The 19,883-nt window shown below is 32.6% G+C and overlaps 1 protein-coding gene across 2 annotated transcripts in view; it reads left to right on the plus strand.

Annotated features, from left to right (window-relative positions):
- Positions 1-19,883, plus strand: part of GRID2 (glutamate ionotropic receptor delta type subunit 2) — a 1,439,737-nt gene that overhangs the window by 61,618 nt on the left and 1,358,236 nt on the right. The gene's annotated exons all lie outside the window — the stretch shown is intronic.

Genomic DNA, 19,883 nt, shown 5'->3' on the forward strand with positions numbered 1-19,883 from the left:
CAGTGTTCATGAGTATATTTTTTGTCCACCTTTTCAGTGTTATTCCACTGTTTTCTCCATTTTTTCAGGCTTTAAAACAAGGCAAAATTTTTAGCTCAGAGAAGTATGAACTCATAAATAAGTATGAACTCATTGGGACTTCAGAACAATAAGGAACCTTTAAGGTCATTTCTAGCATTTTAGTTAAAGGATATGAAACCAATGAACTTTTAAATTGGACATACTTTTTTTTTCCAAAGTAAAAAAAAAAAACCAAAACTATGAACTACTGACTTAATAGCTGTATATTCTTTTAAAATTGATCCATGACAACTCAAAAGATTGTTAGTAATACTAGGATCAAATATTAATGATTTATTCCTAACACAGTTTAAAGCTATTCATTTTTCTGGGTACTGATCTTTGGATTTCTTACTGTTTCTCTAATGAATTGGTCATTTAGATTTTCTATTTTATTCTAAATTGAATATATAATATATTGCATTTTTAAAATATAATAATGTGAAAGGAATTAGGCTTATTTCTATTAGCTTGCTTTTTTAATAAAAATTATTTTGTAGTCCTTTATTCACACATTTTTTAAAATGAATTCTTATTAATTCTTATGTCTGGAATTATATTTAACTAATTTTTACTTTCTAATCAAGATGATATTTTCTACTGTATATCACTTCTGCTTCACTCCAAAGTGCACAGTGTTAATAGGAATAATTATTTAAATTCAAGTGATGTTCTTGTTTGAGAATATTTATACTCAGTATAATTTAAAAAAAGATTTGAAGATCTGATAGCTTATGATAGAAGTATAGATGCAGTAGAGGCAAATATTTGTCTTCTCCCGGACCCTAAAACAGACTGAGTTGGTCATAGTTATACACTGCATTAGTAGAGTATGAGGCCTGTTCTGTAAAGAGCCTGTGGCAGCACTACTTGCAGGTATGTATTTTCTAGCCCTTCCACTCAGCCTATCTCTCCCTTACTTATACAATAGCAATATATTATGCTTCTTTTCTAGTGAAGGGAAATATAATTAGTTGAACTGCTGAAACTTAAAAAAAAGGTAGTCACCTTGCTAAACATAAGTGCAGTAAAGTAGTTACTCTTTATGTGAATTCATGTTGTGGCTCATGTTTATTAAAGGATGGATTTATATACTCATTCAACAACGTGTATTGGGTGCTAATGCATGTTTGCTGTTTTTCTGAGATTGTAAGCATATAGGAGTAGAAAATAACATACAAATTCCTACTGTCATTCAATGGGGACATACAGACAATATAAATGAGTAAATTGCGTAGTATGTTAATGATGATAACTTAAATGGTATGAAATGATGTAGAGGCTCTTGAAACTTTTTAATTAGTATAGCTGCACAGGACCTCACTTCAAAAGAAATGGCTTTTGAATAAAAAGCTGAAAAAATGAAGGTGTGTTTGTGGATACCTGGAACAATACTTATGAATCTCCAGAGGCTAGAAAGTGTTGGTGTAATTGAAGTTGACAAGGAGGCCAGTGGAGCTGATGCAAGAAGATAAAGGGAAGTAGATAAATGCCATCAGAGAAATAATAGGGACCTAGATCTCAAGGGTATCTCAAGGTACTTTATCTCCCATTTAGCAGATACAAATCTTAGACCATAATTTAGGAGTACAGAAATCATACATTTATTTATCTACTTGTTTTTAGCCTTCTTTCTATTTTGATTTACTATCCTGTGGAAGTGATAGATAACTAGTCTAAGTTAGCAAGACTCAGTTACTACTTGACTTTTCAATTGATTCTGACTTTCAGAGGACTTACCCAGAACCAGTGTATTGTGCAGATGTTCAGCTAGTTCTCAAGGTTTGAGACACTAGTGAAGATCTCACCAGTGTCTGTGGTTCTGTCTCATCTGTCAACCCTCAGATTAGCTAGTTTTGAGATATCCTGCTTTCCTCTTTATCTGATTCCTTTAGGTCTAGCCATGTTCTCTGCTGTTTCTAGCCACACGTGGGGACATCAAACCATTCTGCTCTGCCCATGCCACTTGAACACAGATTACAAAGGCTTTGTCTGCCTAGACTCACAAATCATCATTCTGTAGCTAAGAATGGACACAAAGTGTTTGATCAGGGACCAGTGGCTCTCTCAGTTACCATGTGTATCTTTTAAATTCTTTGGTGAACAGCCAGGAATTTTCTTTCATTGTAGGAAGATAGAGGGGAGAAATGTAGAAATCTTTACTCTTAAACCCTCTTTTCCCATATATTTTGTTAAACCAGTAGGATCCTTTAAGGGTTTACTTAGGTTATTGGAAGATGCAAGATTTCCTAGGTCTTTTCTTTCATTCTCTAGACCCTGCTTTATGACCTCCTTCTCTCCAACATACCATAACCCCTCCATTTTTCTTTTCCTACTCAAACATTTAGTGTAGAATGGTCTTTGTGATTGAATGTCAGTGAGGATAAAGAAGGAATAGAATTAGGAGGGAAGAGTTATTTATATATATGTATATATATATATATATAGAGAGAGAGAGAGAGTGTCTAGAAGTATTTGAGACATTCTGTGTATTAATTCATTTTATACTCCTTATAAATCTATACGGTAAGTACTGTTATCATTGTCATTTTTCAGATGAGCAAACTGAGGCCAAGAGTTATTAAGTAACTTGTTCGAAGTTTTTTAGCATTTAAGAAATTATATTCAATCACACATACAAAACTAACATTATACGGTGATTTTTTTTTCAGCACTAGAGATTTGGTCTATTCATTTTTAGGGGGCTTCACTTAACATTATGTCTGACGCAAAGTCAGCTCTCAATATATGTATATGTGTGGGTGTGTGTATATGCATGCACACACATATCTGTATGCTTATTAAATTAACAAATTGATATAAAATTTGGTTTAACAATTCAAATTATAGAAGAGTTAAAATTATAGAAGAATACAAAGACTTACTATCATCAGACTATATTTCTGAACTCAAGGTAATATTTTTTCATAATTTTCCTTATATGCACACTTGAGCATTTAAAGTATAATTGTAGGGATCCCTGGGTGGCGCAGCGGTTTGACGCCTGCCTTTGGCCCAGGGCGCAATCCTGGAGACCTGGGATCGAATCCCACGTCAGGCTCCCGGTGTATGGAGCCTGCTTCTCCCTCTGCCTGTGTCTCTGCCTCTCTCTCTCTCTCTCTCTCTCTCTCTCTCTCTCTGTGACTATCATAAATAAATAAAAAAAATCTTTAAAAAAAAAAAATAAAGTATAATTGTAGCTTCTGGGAAAGTCAGAGAGTATTAGACAAATGTTTGGCAGAAGTAGAGAGTAGATCTTTTTGTTGGAAATAGAGGAAGAAGAGAGCTCAGAAACAAAGGGAAGACCTTTACCTTTTTCCTGTGGATTTCTGCAGTGATCTGTGTCTACTCACTTGCCTATCAAGATCTTCTTTTCTGTTCTAAACATGCATTAGCCTTGGGGGTAAGATGCCCCAAATATCCTGAAACTATAGAGCACAATGCATACCACTGACATATAGAATCTATTTTAAAACTGATACTCAAATCTCTATCCAAACTAGCTCAAAACCTACTATTTTGTTTTTCACAACATCCTTTCATGAACACTTTAAGAATAGTGGCTATGTGGCTAGCCTTTCCAGTAGAAATTAGGAGCATAAAGTAGTGTTTAAAGAGGGATAATTCTGGAGTCAGAGAGATCTAAGTGGTAATCACATCTGTGCTACTCACTAGCACTGCTATCCTTATTAAATCGCTTAACCTTTCAAAAGCTCAGTTTTCTCAGTTTTCAAATGAGAATTATAAAATTTTCTACTTCAAAGAATTACTATAAGGATTAAGTATAAAACTCTTCATGAATCCTAAATTCATAATAAACGTTATCAGCTATCACATATTATGACCACTGACTTCCTCTCTCTTTTTGTATTATCTCATTTAAAAACTTGATTACAACATCAGTAAAATACTTTATTCTTCTTACAGATGAAAAAACAGGCTCAGAAATGTTAAATTTATGTTCCAATAATCAAACATCCAGTTAAGCATCAATCTTTTACAATTAAGTTCCTCCATGCTTTTCACTGTTCCATGTTACCTGCTTTATTTTCCACTTTGGGAGCAAATAAAATGGTATTCACTGGTTAAATATTTCTAACTTGGCATTATATTTCCTGGGTTTCCATGCTGGATGGAAAATATTTGGCAAACTAAAAACTTTATCTGAGCCTCAGTTTTCTACTCTATAGAGGCATAATAGTATGTATAAGAGTTAGCAAGAATAAATAGGATTATTCATCTAACGGTTTTAATGCAGTCCTTTCCATGTATTAGTTACTCAAAAAAGTTAACTACTATTATTATCTATTTCCTTGGGAATCAATCTTGAAAATTTTACTGTTATTCAAGAGAGTTTTCATTTTATTAGAATTATAATAAATATAGCTTATAATCTGTATAAGAAATACAGGCATTTAGCTTGATTGCTTTATAATTATATTTCTTTCATGTCTCAAAAATGATATTCTCCAGATTACTAATCCAGAGGTTAAGTGATTTCTACTTATTTATAGGAACAAAATACATTTTTCAATGATGAAAACATTTTACCACTGAGGACATACTCCTCAGAAACATTGCAAAATTTGAAAATAGTTTCAAGGAAGGGTTAAAAGCTCATTTTGTAATTAATAAAAGTATGAGAAATGTATATAGCTCCAAAGTGAGAAATTTGAAAATAACTTTTAAAGATATTTACTAAAAATAAAGTATATTACTTGAAGAGTTGTTACTGTTTTTTTTTTATTATTATTTTATTTTGATGAAAGTTCAGATTTGGAAAAAGTTGCAGGAATAAACAAAAAATCCCTGGGTACTCTTTATATATATTTCCCAAATGTTAACATTTACTATCTTTACACTATTCTTTGTCTATGTGTTTGTGTGTATGTATATTTAGATAGTTTTTAGAACTTTTAAAAAATAAGTTGTATGTGTCATGCCACTTTTGCTCATAAATACTTAGTTGTATATTTCTCTTATTAACTGCTGTAAAATTAGCATACTCAGGAAGTTAACATTGAAAAGATATTATTCTCCAATATACAGACTTTAATGAGATTTTGTTATTTGTTCCAAGACTATCTTTTAAAGCAAAATAAAATCCAAGATCCTGTCCTGCATTTACTTTTCATATCTCTTAGTCTTTTAATCTGGAATCATTCCTGAATGTTTTCTTATATTTCACGGCATTGACATTTGTAGTAATTTTATAGAGTATCCCTTAATTTGAGTTTGTCTGGTATTTCCTCATTATTAGGTTATACACTTGTGGTGCTTTGTAATAGTCCTCTTACTAATTAATTTTTCAACCATTAGTTTTAGCTTCCACTGGTGATTTTTGCCTGAATTGATTAGTACGTATTAAGATGTTGGCAAATCCTGATTTTCTAATCTCATTATTCCCACTACATGAGTTAATTGTGTCTTACCTTTTAGTGGGAGAGAGAACAATCATGACATATTTTTCATATATACAAATAAAATTACAAACTGTTAAGTGCTGGTAAGAAAGCAGTGAATACACTGATATTGAGAATGATTTGAGAGAGGGTTATCTTCATTTGTGGTTAATGAAGTGAGTGATATTTAAAACTTTGAGGTTTTGATAATAGAAAGGGAGCTTATCATGTAAAGAATGGGGGTAGTTCAATCAAAGAGTACTGCTCTGGGTTAAAGAGGGAATATACCAGTGTGGCAGACTGTCGTGGACTGTGGACAGGTGAGATTGAAGGAAAATGTATAGTTCTGATCACTTCTGATGTATAAACTAGTACAGACTTGAGCGCATGGGTGGCTCAGTTGATTAGGCATCTGCCTTTGGCTTGGGTCATGATCTTGGGGTCCTGGGATTGAGCCCCGCATCTAGATCTCTGTTCAGTGGAGGGCCTGTTTTTCCCTCTCCCTCTGCCTGCCACTCTGCCTACTTGTGCATTTTCTCTCTCTCTGTCAAATATATAAATAAAATCTTTCAAAAAAGACTCATTCTTTTCCTCTAAATGTATTTAAAAGTGATTTTAATGATTGAGGCAAAAAAAAAATGACATGATACGATTTAAAACAAGACCAACTGCTTCTTTGTAGTGAATAGGTTGTAAAGGAGCAAGTGACAAGCAAATCTGTTCACTGGGTCTGTCTTAACTTTTAGCATCACTATTTAAGCTACTCTTATCTCTCATTGTACTATAGTAGGTTTCTAGTTTTGTCTCCTTACAAGCTCCTCCAGACTTCAAAATGATCTGTTAAAATAAAAAAACATAGTGCCATCATCCTTGCTGACCAGGAGTGCTAGTTGACAGGAAGAGGTGAGGGACAGGGTGGGGTAATCAGTTGTAGTGAACTCAGTGTTATATTGAGTTTTGTAAGAGGGAAGTAGAATAATAATTTGGAAACAACAGTGGGGGAATAAAGAAGACTCAGAAATGTAAGGGCTGGAATAGGAAGAAGGATGGGGCTTTCAGTAGTATTAGCCTGATTCAAGCAGTATGGACTTGAGAATCTACGTAATACCAGATGCCCAGGTGAATATGTCATCTGGTTGCCCTGTCCTGGAACGTAATGAGACAAATTCAAAGATTATAGCCTAGAAGTTCTAGTCCAGTGGTGGCCCTGAATGCTGTCATTTTTGGCATGGAGATTAGAGGTGGAGTATAATTGGGAGGTAGGGGGTGGGGCACTGGAGGGATTTATGGCTGAGCCTTTTTAAATGTTATGGGCCTTTTTATTGGTGACTCCCTGTGATGTCTCATGTCTCGTGCTGTAATGTTGGCACTTAATGGTCCAACAACACAATAACAGTATATTTAAAGTTTTAATAAATGCACTTTGCTGTGAATTATATTACACACTTTTATTTTATTACTTGCCTACAGCTTAGTTTTCTATTCACTGTGGATTAATTTTTAAGTTCTTTGGTTTATGGGAAACCTAAACTCATATGAAGAGCTTATAATCTAATTACAAACCTGTGAAGAGGCATTGTGTAAGAGATTATTGCACTTGGTTGGAGTTTCTATTAGATGGCTTCTAAGGTCTCATCCTACTGAGAGTCTATGATTTAATGATTCTAGCATTTTTTACTGCAGAGTGAACTAGAAAAGTAAAGGGTGTTAAATGTGACATGAAGGCAAAATCAACTCTAATAAAGGCACATCTAGTGTGAACAATTCCTAAGCTTTTGATCATTCCATGGAACTAATATGTAGGTACAGATTTATGGTAGTTTTAAAGGCATGTTTCATTTGAATGGATGAGTTGTAAAAATAAATCAATAAATAATTAAAATCATTTATTAGTTTACAGGGTCTCAAAAAAACTGTACGAGGACCTCTTCTATCCCCTTATTTTATATCTACTGATTAAGTAAGCCATATATAATTGTGCTAGAAACTTGACCAAATTAGTAGCATTTTTATCAGCTTTTACTGATCAAAATAATAAACCAGTGTTATACCTTGTAAAAATAGAGCAAATGATAGTAAAGATATAGTATCTTTTGGGTGCAAAGTTACCTCTGTTGACTGAAAAAATAATAGACTTTCCACTATTGTAAAGAATGAGTGCGTCCCCTCATAAATACTCTCTTTACAGAGATTCTCCTATGGTTAACTAATGGCCTTAATTTACAAGAAGGTAGTCTGTAGCTGTGGAAAGAACATCAAAAGGTGACTTACCTGAAAGCCAAACCATTCCAATATAAAATACTATGATGAAAAAATATATATAAGCTGCCTACTCTTTACATTTTTATAATTTTTCAAATATTTTCCCTCAGATGCTCTGGGCAAAGGGCAGCTGCTTGTTTATAAGACAGACTTAATTACTTTAAACACTGTAGACTGAACCATGTACCTATAACATGTGTCAGCTTCAGGGTCATTTTTGGCAATATCCTTACATTCACTACAGACAAAGTTCAGTATCTATTTAATTAATATGTTGCAAAAACTAATTTATTCAGACCATATGGGCTAACAAATGTTGAATAAATTTTCAGATGTTGGGAGTATGATTAGGATCCTGGAAAATTGTGGATTCTTACATAGAACCACATAGACCTAAAGGGTGTAAAGGAAAGAAAGTAGACCAGCAATCTTATTTCATAAATGAGGGAACTATTCTGATAATTAGAGGCAGAGAATAAATTTATTTTCCTTCTTTTAACAAAGAAAATTATTTTCTCATGCAAAATATTTGCCAATTAAAGAACCCTTGATGATAAATAATAATATGAAACATTTGTTCATGGGTTCTTTTTATATAACAGATATAAAAACATATCTATGGAGTGATGACCCGGTTTTAAAAATAAGTATTGTATTCACTATATTTGGGGCACTTAACAAATGTATATAAATGTAATATTTTCATTTTCATATGATAGCTACTTTGCCTGTATATACACGGGAAGTTCAGATAAATTTATGGGTTGAGAGATTAGATTATATTCTTAGATTATATAATTGATACTCCAGAAAATTTTAGCTCATAAATGAAGTTACTTAATTCTGTTTTTCTAAAAGATTTTATTTATTTGACAGAGAGAAAGAGAGCACAAGCAGGGGAGCAGCAGGCAGAGAGGGAGAGGGAGAAGCAGTCTCCCACTAGCAGAGCCTCCCCCCACCCCACCACGTGGGGCTCCTGGGATCATGACCTGAGATGAAGACTCAGATGCTCAACTGTCTGAGCTACCAGGTGTCCAGGATACTTAATTCTAATAGTTATCGCAAAAATATATGTCAGTGCCCTTTTGCCAAAAACTACCAGAAACATACTTTTATTCCAACAAGTCAGGTTGATTGGTGCACTGCATTAAGGGAGACCACACAGATGAGGAATCATAGGGTGGCTAACTAAGAAGGTGTTAGAAAGGATATATTATGTGATATGGACTTGTATTAGGTAATTTGGGAGCAGTTTCAAGCAGTGGTCCTTTTCCTACATTGGATGCTGCCAGGAAGCAGAGGTAATTCTGTACTTGGGTTTAGTAATTTTTATTAAAGTTGAAGCTGTCATTAGTAAAGATTAAGCAGTTACTGATAATAGCCCCAATAAGGGATGTATGTAGAATTTTGTAGTTTATGCAATGTTCTTATTTTTGTCTGTGCTCAAATATTTCTACAGAGTGGTCTTATTTTGTCTCAACCTATTACAGTTATAGAGTGGCCCCATCTGATGTTGGTGCTCTATGAAAATGTTTATGTTCCATTAAACAAGCACCATGACCTACCAGTGAGGGTCAGACAAACTTATAGCAACATTAAGGCCTACCTGATAGTGTAAGGCCAGCTTCCAGGGACTGCTTTCTCTTTCTCACATGTAGTAGCATGTACTTCTAATTGCATATTTCATGATGGAATGATTTCATGTGTAACAGGATTATTTTGAACTCTACAACATGTTTCCCTATTTCATTAATGTCTGTTCCCATCACTGGGTTTTAAATACCACAGGCAGAGATGATGAGATGAGGACACAGTAAGCCTTACCTTGGAGTTGTTCAATGAGCACATGTTTAGAAGGGACACTTAAAGGTATAATAGGATGAAGGGCGAGAAAAAGGCAAAATTCTGAAAGTCCATAAACAGTGGGTCAAATATAACTAAGGATGAACTGTGTAGTAAAATCAGAAATGTGATTACAAATCTGCAAGACATTCATTCATACAATAGATACTGTTAGTATTTGACATATGAGACAGGTTTACATAAAATGAATACTACCTTATACGAGAATAAACGACTGAGCAAGGAGAAGGATGTTCAGGAGTAAAGCAATCTCTGATGAAATGAAAGGCAGCCACAACAATGTAGAGTGCATCTTTCAATGTATTTAAGGAAAATATACTCTAGGACATAATTTTTCCTTCAACATTCTAACTGCATCTGTGGCACTGTGGACCAATAGAGGGTCCACAGTATATTAAATGTATATTCAAGTATATCTTGAGTAATATGAATTACTCTATGTTAAGGACTAAAATCATAACAATAAATAAGAGAAATGAGGTTGTATGAATGACACTCTTTCATTATTATCCATACTGTTCAAACAATCTTTAATTCATTTGTTTAAAATCACTGGAAGGACCTAAACTCTGAGAGGTGATTAAAATGACAAAACTTTTGTTTTATTCACAAGACATTGGGCCAGATGCCACAGATGGCAAATATATTCTCCAGATGAGCAACTATTGTTTTCGAATGAATAGAATCATATAGTAGTTAGTATATGTAAGATTATGGAGTCTGCACCAGAGAGTTATGGGAAAAAAACATTGCTAAGTCAATGCTGATATTTTATTAAAAGGCCAGACTACTTTTTGCATCTCCATTATCTGTGAATTGGTAAAGTTTTCCAAGCAAAGTCATTTATTTGGATCTATGTTCCATATCAGCCTTTTCCTTGAAAGTGTCAGCTTTTCCTATTTATTTTTCCTATGTATGTAAAAATTTGCATTTTATTTATTTTTCCATAATATATACTGGTGCAGTATTTACTAAAAAAATTCAGAGAAGACTTGTTTCTCTTTTTCTGGAGCTTCAGTTTGATATAATTTTATTTTATGTTGAGTTCTAATGCATAAAATTTGCAAGAGGAACAAAGAATCATGCTAATGAGATCACAGAATTTCATGGAGGTGACTAAACTTTTGTAGAAATTTGCAGATGATAAAAATATGTACTAAAAACTGTCACAGCCCATAAAATTTGTGTGTGGTTATATATTCATTGCACCTTTTCATATTAGGTATCCTTGCGTGGATTTAGTGTGTAAAGATGGAAAATTTTGATATCTCCTACAAAATCAAGGTTCAACTGCTCTGTGTTCATTTTGTTGAGAGAAAAACAAAGATCCTGATTAATACCATACCATGCTTTAGAACTCTCCATTTGTTTTGCCTTATTTGCCATAAATAAGAAAGAATGAGAGAGGAGGAATGATATTGAACACCTTTTCTTGTTGTACCCTTCTTCATTTACTTTGGAATGGTGGAGAATATGACAAATTAATAGATGTTCAATGCTCTCTTCTTCCTGTCCTCTCATCTTTCACATTTGGTGTCCATTGTGAAATGGGCTGCACTTTTTTTTGCAATCCAGATGTATTATGTAGTTGTACCTCTATGCTAGAAAAATGTTTAATGAATATGTAATTGATTGCACTATGTAAGAAATACAAGATAAATATAGGTACATTGTTGCTGTAACTATGTATTTTACTAAATTGCCGATTGTCATCTGTTAGGTACAAGAGTTTGTAATGTGAATTGAGTAATTTTGAATAAGTGGTTCAGGGCACATACGATATGTTTCTCCCTACACACGAAAAAAGTAACAGTGATTTTTATTCAACTTAATTAAACATGACTATTACTGGTTGCTAAGAGAGCCAATCTTAAAAGTTTTCATCATAAGGAAAAATTTGTAGCTACAAGTGGTGATGAATGTTAACTAAACTCATTAGGGTGATCATTTTGCAATATAGATGTATATCAAATTATTATGCTGTACACATAAAATGAATAGGGTTGTATGCCAGTTATCAATTTAAAAACATATTATTATAATTTTCCTCTATGAAAATGTAGAATTTGGGGGGAAATTGATACAGGTAGAGAGAATACAATTGATCCTTGAATAACATGAGGTTTAGGGGTGCCTATAGTTGAGACTCCATGTGTAACTTTGACTCCCCCAAAGCTTAACTATTAGTTTACAGTTGACCAGAATCCTTATTGATTATATAAACTATTAATGTGATTTGTATGCTATATGTATTTTAAACTACATTCTTACAGTAAAGTAAGCTAAAGAAAATGTTATTAAGAAAATGGTAAGGTAGAGCCAGTAGATTTACAGTATTTACTTTATTGAAAAAAACTCCACATAAAGGTGGACCCACACAGTTTTTTTTATTTTTTAAAGATTTTATTTATTTATTCGAGAGAGAGAGAGCAAGAGAGGCAGAGACATAGGCAGAGGGAAGGAGAAGTAGGCTTCCTGCAGGGAGCCTGATGTGGGACTTGATCCCGGATTCTGGGATCATGCCCTGAGCCGAAGGCAGACCCTCAACCACTAAGCCACCTAGCTGTTCCAGACCCACACAGTTTAAACCTGTATTGTTCAGGAGTCATCAATATTTATAGTTCTTAGATATTTCTTAGATAAATAATGAGTAAAAAAAGGCAATTATTGCTAGTGTCTGAATTCTGTATTCTGTTATTAATATATATGTGTAGCAAACAAACAGATTATGGAATTCATACTCTTCCCACTAATATACTAATATTTTGAAACTTCCAACTGATAGAAATATAGAAACTCTATAGTCTGGGTAGTAATATGTACTACTACATAGCAGGTTTTTATATATCTGAATTTTATGAAGGTAAGAGGTTAATTGAAAACTCTGTTGAACCTAACCTGTGTAGTGTATTATAAGAAGATAAAAGATAGATTCCTTGGGTTCTGATATCTCCTTATTTTGAGGAACTTGGATTAACCTTAAACATATGGTTAAGAAGATAGTTTTCATTTAAGTACATTCTCCTCTGTGTTACATGATGAACTTGGCCTGCTCCTTTTTTGTCTCTTAATGAGGCAGCTTGGTGCTACTTTTTAATAGTAAAAGTCAACTCGTGCATTTGCTCAAAGGATAGCATTTTAGTCGAAGTCTCTCATCAGTTGATTTCTATAGAGGACCTCAGTCTCCTCACTAGGAAGTGCTTCTAGTAGTTATCAGCCTTACTTCACCTGAGAAAGATACCAACAAAACTTCATTGAGATGGCAGCTCTTCTACACCTGTTGATACACCCAGCTGTCTATCATGTTCTCCCTGGAGTCTGAGTTCCCTTTAGCACAATTGCTATATAGAAGAGGCGTTTTCAGTCCTTGGAAGACTTATTTCCTGTTTGGATCAGCTTAAAGTTGAGCTCCTTTGCACTTACATGACAACATCTCAACTTTATAATTTATAATTCCTCATACAGGGCAATGCCAAAAGAATATAATTTTTTAAAAAGAATATTTTGATTCAATTGGATTTCTTTCAAGTGGTCTTATATTTTTATTTTCTCGGTATATTCTGTTGTTGAAGATAACCTTGTGAAATGAATTCTAGTGTTTAATTTTTACCTTCTCTTATAAAAGTGCTCACTCTAAAGTGTTTCTAAAATGACTTAAATGCTGTGTTCTCTAATTTTAGCTGTGCTGTATTTTCATAAGTGAAAATTATCAAGAGAAAACATTGACTTCTATCTTCCTTTACTGGAATTGTTATTAGTGACTTTTTAGTAGTGGTAAAAAACTAATTAAATAAAAAAAACCAGTAGAGTCAATCATTCTCATTTAACAAAGATAACTTCTACTTAATCACAGTCACACCAAAGAATTTCTCATTTAACAAAATTCACAGATTTCACGTTTAACATGTTTACTAGTCAGAACAAAAGATGGCCAGCCTGGTAATCATTAAAAAAACAGCATTTTATTGGAAATGTAAATTGTAGATGGGTCTAGAATTTAAAGAATCCAGAAGCTTCTAGCTCTGGTCTTTTATGATTTTAGGCTACATGATGGACCTTCTTAGGTCTGTATTTCCCTCAAGTTTAAAAGAAAATGGTTTTGGTTTATGATCCTAAAAAGCTATATTCAGATTAGAATTCTGTAAATTAAATAATATTTTAAAGGGATTAAAGCAAATACCTTTTTAGGAAGCCAAGTTAAAATGATGTTCTAAGGATAAGAATTTTGTATTATGAATAATCACTTTAAAAAAAATTATTCATGAAAGACACAGAGAGAGAGAGAGAGGCAGAGACATAGGCAGAGGAAGAAGCAGGCTCCATGCAGGGAGCCTGATGTGGGACTCTATCCGGGGACTCCAAAATCACGCCCTGAGCGCAAGGCAGATGCTTAACCGCTGAGCCACCCAGGCGTCTCTGAATAATGACTGTAATTTTTACCCAGCCTTTTGATATATGTGATTATTAGAATTTTGTAGTACAATTTTGAGGTTGTTCTTCCATTTACTTAAATACCTGAGGTGCACCAATAATCACTATCCTTTACTATATTAAATCATATAATTTTAGAATTGGAAATGGTTTTAGAAATTATTTAAAAAGTTTTTTTCATAGATATTAGGAAAAAAAGGAGACCTAGAGTAGTTGAATGACTTCTCAAGGTAACTTGTTGGAAATCAAAAACTGAAAATTAAAAGATTTTAAGTAATCACCTCAGCCCTGTAGATAAAATTAAATGTTGTCAAAAGATTAAACATTAAATTACTAAACATTGACTCAAACTAGTCTTAGACATTCTTTTTAATATTTGTGCATTATATAGGTGGTTGTAATTTAAAGGACTGGCTTAACATGTTTGGGTACATGTGAAAAGAATGTTGGTTTGATGATGGTATCACCATTTGAGGAATTTTCTCCGTGATAGCTTATCATTGGGTAGCTCCTTTACCTAATACAATTAAATCCTCATTTAGCTTTTATTTTTCACACTATGTTGAATGTTCAAATTATTTCAAACCAGCCAACTATTTATATTTACTGTATTCATTGACTCAAAAATTTGCTTGGAATCAATCTTTACAATAAAGTAACTTATTTATGTATACACACATACACAGAGTTCACCTATATAATTTGGTATATGCAAAGAATCTTAGAATTTTTTATTCTTTTTGGATTTGAAAAAATTGAATTTTTTTTGAAATTATAATAAATAAATACTTGTTATTTATTGAAATTATTGAAATTATAATAAATAAATACTTACTAATTTTTACCAAGTTGGACCAATATTACACCATTTTATCATAAAGATGTTGAGTAGAATGACTTACACTTAATTGACACCATAAACATGAATCAAAACATTTTATTTGCTATATGTTAATGCTGCCTAATATTTACCTCATGTCTAGTAATCTCAGTTATAAAATATATTCATATGTCCATAAACCAACTATGTTTCTGTGTGTTTATCTTCATTTATCTAAAATTAAAAACAATTAGTGTCCTTTTTATGTCCTTATTTAATTATAATTTAAGAAATAATTATTAATACTTTCCTAAGGAAAATAACTCTGGAACCTATTTATATTTAGGCTAAAATTATGTTCTTTTTAAAGAAAGTTTGCTTTCCCATTCTTAAAAAAAGTTTTGTCACCAGAATAATAAGATTATTATTATGCTTATTCATGCAAAATACCAACTATATTTAATTGTCAAATGAAATAGTTAAATGTGTATTTATATGATTATTTCTGTAATTATTGATGTGATTAATATATGCTAAAACATTAATTTTTTTATCTGATAGTTTTCCTTAGGTTAACAATTCTTTTCATCTCTCTTGGGTTTCAGTCACGTGTATAATGAATCCAATATGATGCTAATAGCTGTTTGGATGCTTTTGTTCACTCGATTTAGACTTTGTTAAAATTTTCTGGAAATAATATAACTCCCTGAAAGACTCTAATCATAATTTTAAAAAGCTTATGTATTTTTAACTTTTATCCGAAGATGTGATTGCTAAAAACATAATTTAAAAAATTAAAGATCTACTGTATACAAATTAAATTTCAATGATTAAATCTTATAATGGAGAGATATGGTGGGATTGGGCTGTATTCTATTATTTTATTTTAAAGACTTTATTTGTGGGAGAGAGTGTGCTTGTGGGCGCGAATGCTCAAACACAAGCAGGAGGGAAGGACAGAGAGAGAGAGAGAGGGAGAAGCAGACTTTCCACTGAGCAGAGAGCTTGATGTGGGTCTCGATCCCAGGACCCTGAGATCATGACCTGAGCTGAAGGCAGATGCTTAACCCACTGAGCCACCCAGGCACCCTGATAACCTATTATTTTACACAAAGATAAACTATGATCATGTGTAATATGGTCATTATTGGCTCTGGAGAGAAATGGAAGACCAAGGAAGACTGAGTACAGATGTATTGGAGTTACTCAAGTGTTGTGAATTCCTGAGGCCTCTCGTGATACTATTTTCTATTCTTGCACTGTAAGAAACTGATCATCCCCACAGGAAAAGATTGGAAATATCCCTATAGCTTCTCCCCTGCCGCCCTGAGCTTATTTTAATAGCCTTACAGGCATCTAATAAAATTTTATTTATTCAGTTTCTTTAATTATATACAGGTCTTAAATTGTCTTTTAAGCCATCCCTAAGGTATGATTGCAGAAGTGCCAGGTTACACAAATAATAATCCTTTACGTACTACTTTGGAGACGAAAATATTGTTTATGTTGAGTAACCTTGTCAAATGGATTAAAAATGATCTAATTATGTGAAAAACCGTTAGTATACAATATAGATTCAAAAGTATTGATCTTTAATGTGATAATATCTGCCCTTGATTGTTAGTAACAGTAGCAGAGCTACTACCACTGATACTTGGGATGCTTTTTACATTTTTTTATCATTTAGCCCTTTGTTATATACATAGAGGGTACTTGACTTTTTTTTTTTTTTTTAGTATAATGACATCATTGTAAGATCATACAGTTTAGGAGAAAACATCTACTGCAAACATAACATTTCTATTCTAAATGAAAAAAAAATCCTTGGTTCTTTAGCATATTTATTTCTTGAAGAAATTGTTCACTAACTGCAAGAGGACAATTTTTTTTTAGTCTTTTTGAGCTTCATTTTTCTTATCTGGAATTTGTATCATAGAGTTTTAGTGAAGGTTAAATCATACCAGGTATTCACAAGAAGTTTCTCACCCCCATCTCTGAATATTTGATTTGGCTCCAAATTCCCATTTTCCACCTATTTTAAGAATATTTGTTGACTTATGTTGCATGTATATTTGTTAGCAGCCTTAAGTATTCTGGGAAAAATATACTTGTATATTAATACAAATCAGTTCTTGGTTAAAAGTCTTTCTTTTTAATTTAGGTTTTCATAATGTAAAACAACAATTCACTCTTCAGGGTGGTATTTTCTTTACCTAAAATCAGCTTTTTCAGTTAGCATTTTGACTAATTCAGTTATATAACTAAAATGGCAGATATGACATTACACCTCATCCACAAACCCACAATAATCACTATATGATATGTTTTGCAAAACATCAAAGATAAGAATTCTTAGATACTCATTACTTTGTAACTAGAAAGCCTTTTTTCTCCCCTCCACTTTTAACCTATTAATTTTCCTGGAAATTTGTATAGTATAACACTCTTGAGATTTAGGTTCCAGACACAATGCTAAGAACCTTATATATGCATGTAATGTAATAAAATCTTCACAATAACCTGATATTGGTAACTATTATTATCCCTACATACAGGTGAGAAAACTAAGGCATCAATAAGTTAATAAATTTACCTAAGGTTACCCAATGACTGAGTTTCTGAGCTAGAATCTGAACCTAACCATCTGGCTTCAGAATCTACTTTTCACCTATATTCTACATCATTTCTGTTCCTTCTAGTATGAACTTTATATCTGGAGACAAGTGGGCTGCCACATGTGTTGGATAGTTTTTCTACTAGTTGTGCTGTATTATCAACTGAAGAATGACAATTTTTTTTTCTTGATTCCTGGAAGATAGATTGACAACTAACTAATACTACTATGTGAACTCTATGGTCATATAAAAAAGGTGGAATTTTTTTTTTCTTTTCTGCAATGCCAGTAATCCAGAAGGTATTGGCACCTAACTATACTAGTGTCACCAATTCATTTTTGTATCTGCTTCAGTGGATTCATTTGGGCAACACACATTTTCACCACAATGCTGAAGTTGCTTTATTCTAATGCAATCTTTAAAGAGAATTCACCACCACCATAAAAGGAAGTGCTGTGGAGCTTAATTTCAACGTGTGAAAAATTTGACTTGGAAAATCAGTGAATTGATTCTCAAATCTGAATTGAACTCTGGCTCATTTGTCACCTAGGATAAAGCTTTATTTGCTCTTATTATTGTGTTCTAAAATCTACCCTGTGGTTTTAAGTTTGGTAGTGACTGTTTAGCATTCCACTTTTCTTTCTTAGACAGCCATTGGAAATAATAAAGACAGTGAAGATCAGGGTTTCTGTAGACTGGAAATTAATTACTGTTTTTTTTCAGGTTTTTTAATGATTTTTTTCCCTTCTAAATCGAAATAAAAATTTTTAAATGGTTTTTTGGGGTCTATGTAATGTCTGTATGTCAGTGAGCATTCCATTAGTATTAGAAATGTAGTAGGTAGATGTTTCCACATTTATGGTTTGAAAGTATTTATAGCTTGCTATGATTAAAATAATTTCAGGGATGTAGAATTTTTGTGTATTTTTAAAATTCTATTAAGTGACTATATTGAGTCTATGACATTATGTGTTCTCCTGAGGTCGAAGAAAAAATGTTTTAAAAGAGGAACTGAAATAATGTAGTGATAACTATATCCATGGCAACAGTGTAACACCCATACAAAAGAGAGTGAGAATGTGCTGGCTGGATAGCTATGTGGCAACAGCAGAGTCTAGCAGGGGAGGAAGAAGGAAAGTTTTGAATCTGGACTACAGTGGGCTTTCTCAGTGTGTTAGGTGTAGCCATTAATAAACCTGATTACTGTCTTTTTAGCCTTTTCAGTCTCTTACACATCATATTTGTGATTTTAATGAAAAAAAATGGTTAGAAAATTTAGATAAGTAGTATAAAGTCAGTTAATATGCACTTAAAGTTTGTGTCAATATAGATATATGCTATGGGAAATTAAAAGCAATTATTGAGAAAAAATTCTATAGGATTCATCAATGACATTTACTTATGAAGAATTAAAATATGTGTCTGTAAAGTAAATTAACTTTCAAATTTAAAAAGGGATGACCCTTATTTCATAATTGTTTTTATTTTTCCAATGTGAGTGTGCAAGTATGCATATTTATGTATATAATATTTTTCATATACATATATAAAACACTGCTACATTCTTCTAGAAAATCAGTTCCTTCATCTTATCATACATTTTGGTTATTGTAGGAGATAGACATGAACATTATTAGATAGCTCTAGAGCAAATCCTTCCTAATAAACTGAAATTTTTGAAAATGGTATATATTGAAATTCTGAATTTTTAAGTATTATACTTTACAAGTCTAAATTATTAAGCATTATATCAAAGTTCCAAAGACAAAAGTTAGAAGTTGTTAAAATGTACCTGTGATCTCAATTCTGCCTTACTCCTAAAAATAATTTCAGTTCAGCATTTTGTCTTCCACTTATTCCTGGAGGGCTTTGGAGTATATTCCAAGGTAAATACATGAAAGCCCCTTAATATGACTAAAGGATAAAGTGATTAATTCTCCACTGTTCTGAATAGTCGGATGTTTTCTGATCCTTTTAGTTGTACTGATCTGAGATACAGTATTTACTCTCTGTGTTTCTATTACTCTTTCTATTCTTTCTCCCTTCCCATTCTCCTTCTTCCCCTCACCCCTGCCACCTCCTAATGATGCTTGATTTATTCCCTGAGTTATTTGAAGGCTCACTATAAAATGGATTTATAAAATTTATCTGTCACCTATGAGTTTGTTTCCAAATAATATATCTCATTAAAATCAAGAGTATTTTCTTAATGTTTAATTATATATTAAGCCTATATACACATTGTTCCTAGTCGCTGTCAAAATGTAACCAAATTTATTTCCTTTCTTTCTCCCAAATGCAGTATGTTATTCTATCTTAATGATATCTTAGTACACTAAGATGAGTTCATTACTTGATGAACTCTTTTTTTTTTTTTTTTTAAAGATTTTTATTTATTTACTCATGAGAGACACAGGCAGAGGGAGAAGC

This window comes from Vulpes lagopus, chromosome 6 (assembly GCF_018345385.1).
Source record: "Vulpes lagopus strain Blue_001 chromosome 6, ASM1834538v1, whole genome shotgun sequence".
NCBI lineage: Eukaryota > Metazoa > Chordata > Mammalia > Carnivora > Canidae > Vulpes > Vulpes lagopus.